General features: G+C 36.5%; 1 long non-coding RNA gene across 2 annotated transcripts; it reads right to left on the minus strand.

The window, feature by feature from the left end:
- Nucleotides 1-4,950: 4,950 nt before the first annotated feature.
- LOC122845923 lies at nucleotides 4,951-6,335 on the minus strand. Of its 2 annotated transcripts, none has more exons than XR_006373163.1 (3): nucleotides 6,274-6,335; nucleotides 5,760-5,922; nucleotides 4,951-5,003 (listed from the first exon to the last, which is right to left on the minus strand). It is a non-coding gene; the product is annotated as an uncharacterized LOC122845923 (long non-coding RNA). The 2 variants fall into 2 exon arrangements; XR_006373162.1 differs by lacking the exon at nucleotides 4,951-5,003 and adding an exon at nucleotides 5,437-5,572.
- Between the last annotated feature and the right edge of the window lie 214 nt (nucleotides 6,336-6,549).

Consider the following 6,549-nt stretch of genomic DNA (forward strand, 5'->3'; position numbering starts at 1 on the left):
CACACACACCCACACACACACACACACACACACACACACGCACACACACACACACACACACACACACACCCACACACACACACCACACACACACACACCCACATACACACACACCCACATACACACACACCCACACACACACCCACATATACACACACACACACCCACATACACACACACCCACACATACACACACACGCACACACACACACACACACACACACACACATACGGGTTTTGGTGGTTTAGAGGGACAATTTTTTCAAACCAGTTTTTTGCAACACTAAACAGTCACCCCTTTCCACTTGTGCTAGAAAGACGTAGTAAGTTGTCAAAAATCTTGTTTGAGCTACACAACATAGATCTCACTTGAAAACTTCAATACACACATCAGAACTCAAAATACAAGAACCTGATGCAATGCTGTATTAGAAGGACAGACGATAATGAGGTGCTTGGCTCCGCCCATGATACCAACAGTAATTGTCAGGGCCAATTTTATTTATCAGGACCACAGCATACACAAACATGAAATATATATGTATTAAGTCCAAACATGGAAATATGGAATATGGCTACACAGAAAGTGGACTTTATTTACAGCACCTTCACTAAGAACTAGAGCAACAATTCTGTTTGTGAACATAAAGGAAAATCTGTGAATGGCAAAGTTAAATGAATTATGGGTCTATTGTTAAATCAAAAAGATAATGCTGGCATTCTATTATAGTGGCCAGTTGTCCTTTCTTGATGTGTTCGCCAAAGTGCCTCATGACCAGCAATCTCCAGGAGATCATGGATGCTGCTTTTGCTCTCCTAGCACTTTCCATAGATGCTAGAAAAAAGAAATAATTCATTAGTGAAAACCAACTCCAATTGTTAATTTTTCTTGGTTATAAATTATGTAATGCCTGTTTTCAAATAAGCATTCATAAAGAACATACATTAGTGGGAGAAGCTACAGAAATGAGCATGTAGGTTGCATCGATGAAAATTAATTTCTGCAAATGCCAAACAGGTTAACACTTGGTATGGTTGCTTGGTATGTATGATTAATTATTTGAGGGAATTCTAGAAAATTTTTTTTTTTTTTCATAATTTAAAATTGCATTTGTTTGACAAACAGGCCTCAGCAGCTGGTGAAGAACCATCCAAAGCCAAAAGACTTGTTCCTCCTTCTAATGCTGGTGCCTAGTCTTTTTTCCAGTGAAGGAGATCCCTCTGAACCATCTCACTGACTCCACCAAAATACAGGTTCTGTACAGGTGCAGCATCAGCAAAGGGCCGTTTATTGAGATCTCTGGTTTCCTAAAACCAGAGATTAATCAAATTTAAGATGTTAAATTTGGTTAATATCTTAAAATTAACCAAATTTAAAGATATACTCTGATTACTTTGCTTATTAGTTTTGTGGTGCTTTGATATTTTGAAAAAAATATAAATATGTGAATGTATTTCAGATTAAGATTGGGATAGAGAAAGTAGTATAAACAGTCCCATTACTGATCACCAAATTAGATTTTCTAGCATCTGAACATTGGCTGTGTGAAAGTTTATCATTTTAATACAAGGCACAGTTAAATGGTATGTGTGTGGTAATTTAAGCCAGATGACATATTGGATAATGTCTGCTCAAAATATCATGCATAAAGAAGAACATGGTCACCCTATTGCCTTTCAGTGGTGTAGATCATTACTTTTGACCATGCTTCAGTTGTGCTTTTGAGCTTAACTAGCTTGGTGTTTCAAGACTTGTGTAGGTGTGGTGATTTACCAGAATTTTTATTTGTGTTCCTTTTCTGCGGGGCTCTATGTCCTTCTGTTTTAGTTTTCTGTTGAGCTCTTTCCCTTACCATCTGTGTTTACTTTGTGCTGAAAAGAACATATAAAAATATGGGGTTAATCAACTGAAAAGTAAAGAACACTTGCTTAAGGTGAGTCTCTTCCCAATGTAGAAAACAGTTCTCCATATTCCTGCACATTACATGTTGAATATTACACAAGACCTGTGTGTCTGTGCACTTCTACATGTAACTATCAATTTTAAGTAACATCAAAACACAGTCATCAAAAAACCAGCATATAACATGATGAATAATACACAAGACCAGTTAGATAGAACAGTAGTTAATACCCATTTAATGACTTCATTTAGAAAATAAGTTGGTCTTTGGAGACCAATAGTACCTCAGGAGGGTTGGTTAAAAGGATCCCCATGCATCCACGTCACCAGCCTGACGGTTCCTTTTTGGAAATGTGAAATGTAAAGAACACTCATTGAATGCGAGTTTGTTCCCAATGTAGAAAACAGTCCTCCTTATTCAGGGACCTTACATTTTGAGTATTACACAGGACCTGCGTGTATAGGCATTTCTACATGTCACTTTCATTCTTTCAAAACTATGTCCTCCTTATTCTGGCACCTTACATGATGAGTATTACACAGGACCTTTGTGTATGGGCGTTTCTACATGTAACTTTCATTCTTTTGTACTTGTAATTTCAAACCTCTGTCCTCCTTTTATTGCTGCTTTACATATCAAGTTCTAGACAATACCTGTGTGTTTGAACTGTACTTAATATCATTTCTATGACTTAGTTTTAGAAAATATGTTGGTTGTTGGACACCAATATTACCTCTGGAGGGTTGGTTGAACAGGATCTGCATGTTTCCACATCACCAGCCTGACACAACGGTTCCTTTTTGGAAATCTGAAATGTAAAGAACACTCATTGAATGCGAGTTTGTTCCCAATGTAGAAAACAGTCCTCCTTATTCAGGGACCTTACATTTTGAGTATTACACAGGACCTGCGTGTATAGGCATTTCTACATGTCACTTTCATTCTTTCAAAACTATGTCCTCCTTATTCTGGCACCTTACATGATGAGTATTACACAGGACCTTTGTGTATGGGCGTTTTTACATGTAACTTTCATTCTTTTGTACTTGTAATTTCAAACCTCTGTCCTCCCTTTTAATGCAGCTTTACATATCAAGTTCTAGACAATACCTGTGTGTTTGAACAGTACTTAATATCATTTCAATGACTTAGTTTTAGAAAATATGTTGGTTGTTGGACACCAAAATTACCTCTGGAGGGTTGGTTGAACAGGATCCGCATGTTTCCACATCACCAGCCTGACACAATTCATCTTTGGAAATCTGAAATGTAAAGAACACTCATTGAATCCAAGTTTGTTCCCAATGTAGAAAACAGTCCTCCTTATTCAGGGACCTTACATTTTGAGTATTACACAGGACCTGTGTGTATAGGCGTTTCTACATGTCACTTTCATTCTTTCAAAACTATGTCCTCCTTATTCTGGCACCTTACATGATGAGTATTACACAGGACCTTTGTGTATGGGCGTTTTTACATGTAACTTTCATTCTTTTGTACTTGTAATTTCAAACCTCTGTCCTCCCTTTTAATGCAGCTTTACATATCAAGTTCTAGACAATACCTGTGTGTTTGAACAGTACTTAATAACATTTCAATGACTTAGTTTTAGAAAATATGTTGGTTGTTGGACACCAAAATTACCTCTGGAGGGTTGGTTGAACAGGATCCGCATGTTTCCACATCACCAAGCCTGACACAATTCATCTTTGGAAATCTGAAATGTAAAGAACACTCATTGAATGTGAGTTTGTTCCCAATGTAGAAAACAGTCCTCCTTATTCAGGGACCTTACATTTTAGTACTACACAGGACCTGTGTGTATAGGCGTTCTACATGTCACTTTCATTCGTGTGTTTCTGTAATTTAAATCTATGTCCTCCTTATTCTGGCACCTTACATGATGAGTATTACACAGGACCTTTGTGTATGGGCGTTTTACATGTAACTTTCATTCTTTTGTACTTGTAATTTCAAACCTCTGTCCTCCCTTTTAATGCAGCTTTACATATCAAGTTCTAGACAATACCTGTGTGTTTGAACAGTACTTAATAACATTTCAATGACTTAGTTTTAGAAAATATGTTGGTTGTTGGACACCAAAATTACCTCTGGAGGGTTGGTTGAACAGGATCTGCATGTTTCCACATCACCAGCCTGACACAATTCATCTTTGGAAATCTGAAATGTAAAGAACACTCATTGAATGTGAGTTTGTTCCCAATGTAGAAAACAGTCCTCCTTATTCAGGGACCTTACATTTTTAGTACTACACAGGACCTGTGTGTATAGGCGTTCTACATGTCACTTTCATTCGTCTGTATTTGTAATTTTAAAGCTATGTCCTCCTTATTCTGGCACCTTACATGATGAGTATTACACAGGACCTTTGTGTATGGGCGTTTTACATGTAACTTTCATTCTTTTGTACTTGTAATTTAACCTCTGTCACTCCCTTTTAATGCAGCTTTACATATCAAGTTCTAGACAATACCTGTGTGTTTGAACAGTACTTAATAACATTTCAATGACTTAGTTTTAGAAAATATGTTGGTTGTTGGACACCAAAATTACCTCTGGAGGGTTGGTTGAACAGGATCTGCATGTTTCCACATCACCAGCCTGACACAATTCATCTTTGGAAATCTGAAATGTAAAGAACACTCATTGAATGCGAGTTTGTTCCCAATGTAGAAAACAGTCCTCCTTATTCAGGGACCTTGCATTTTGAGTATTACACAGGACCTGCGTGTATAGGCATTTCTACATGTCACTTTCATTCTTTCAAAACTATGTCCTCCTTATTCTGGCACCTTACATGATGAGTATTACACAGGACCTCTGTGTATGGGCGTTCTACATGTAACTTTCATTCTTTTGTACTTGTAATTTCAAACCTCTGTCCTCCCTTTTAATGCAGCTTTACATATCAAGTACTAGACAATACCTGTGTGTTTGAACAGTACTTAATATCATTTCAATGACTTAGTTTTAGATAATATGTTGGTCGTTGGACACCAAAATTACCTGTGGAGGGTTGGTTGAACAGGATCTGCATGTTTCCACATCACCAGCCTGACACAATTCATCTTTGGAAATCTGAAATGAAGAGATGTATACTGAATGAGTCCATAGAAAAATAAAATCCACCTATTTAATGAACCTGTCCAGCTGATTGTTAAACAGACATTTTATGTATTGACACTGCAAAATATGTCTCCTGCTATAAAATGTTCATTAATATAAGGTCAAAATATACTAATTTACATATGACAGTTTCTAGCATTTTGGATAGCTGAACAAGTTGAAATAGTGGTCTGGTTAAGTCTTTCTCCAAAATCTGGTTTTTAGGCACTCTGCTAATCACTTCTTGTTTTCAACTATAATGAAACTCTGTACTACAACTTGACATTTCCTTCAAAAATATTTTCAATGCTAGTAGAATGACTTGTGATAGTATTTTCACACTTACTAACCCTTCTTCTCCATAGCCAGTCAGAATCACTACAATTATAAGTCATTTCTTCCCTGGACCAATATCTTTGAGTGCAAACAAACAGAGATGACGTCTTCCATCCACCCTTGTAACTTTCATTTTGTTGTTTGTGTTCATCTCTTCATCATTTACCAGCCTCCCCAATGATCCATGTTCTCTGGCAGCATCAACACTAAAATATTAAGTATGCTATAAGAATAATTATACCATGCAACGGAAATGATTTTGCATATTTGGTGTTTGCATGTCAGAAGAATATTCCTCCTCCAACTAAAACTACTTTTACTGATGAAGCTGAAAATGTTTACATCACTTTGATTAAATATAAAATAAAAAACAACATTAAAACAGTCACATACCAAAGCTGTTGTCCATTGAACTTGAAATCAAACATAAAAGCCTGGAGTGCATCATGGTAAATTTTCAATCGGTTTTCTTGTTCCTTCCTACTTATGACTTCCCCTCTGCACTCAATAAGGAAATCTCCTTTTTGAAAGCACTGGCAGCTGAACACACCCCGACCTGCAGGTAAACATAATGAGTAAGGTTGAATAAACTTTAAACAATGCATATCTTTCAAATAGTAGCAAATGAGATTATTAAAATTTTTTCAAAATCAGTTAATTGATCTAATTTGAGGTCTTTCTGTGTTACTTGAACATTTGTTTGTCAGCTGAGTGGTGCTTCTAAATGTCACTCATTCTTTTATACTTGGAATTTCAAAACACAGTCCTCCTTTATACATATATATATATGATCTATGCTAGTGTGCAGTATAAAAATAGTTTAAAAGTCAAAAAGCAAGACAAAAGTAAACAAAAACAATCCTTTAATAAACTCTGGAATCCTGTACGTAAAAAAGTCACAACTCACCTTTAAATGAATTGATGTATTTTACATCAAATCCCTCTTTATCTTCACCCAAGGAGAATAATAGCTGGCATCATGTTTGGGATTTCTTTTTGCTCTCTGAGACCTTGTTGCTGACATCTCCTGCAAAGATCAGAGTAATTTGTTGTTGAGTAACAACATGATGCTTTAAATCAGGAGTGTCAAACTCCAGGCATAGAGTGGCAGTGTACTGCAACTTTTAGATGTTCCTCTGGTCCAAAACACCTGAATTATATGACTGAATTAGCTTCTAAGGGC

Source organism: Gambusia affinis, linkage group LG16 (genome assembly GCF_019740435.1).
Source record: "Gambusia affinis linkage group LG16, SWU_Gaff_1.0, whole genome shotgun sequence".
Taxonomy (NCBI): Eukaryota; Metazoa; Chordata; class Actinopteri; order Cyprinodontiformes; family Poeciliidae; genus Gambusia; species Gambusia affinis.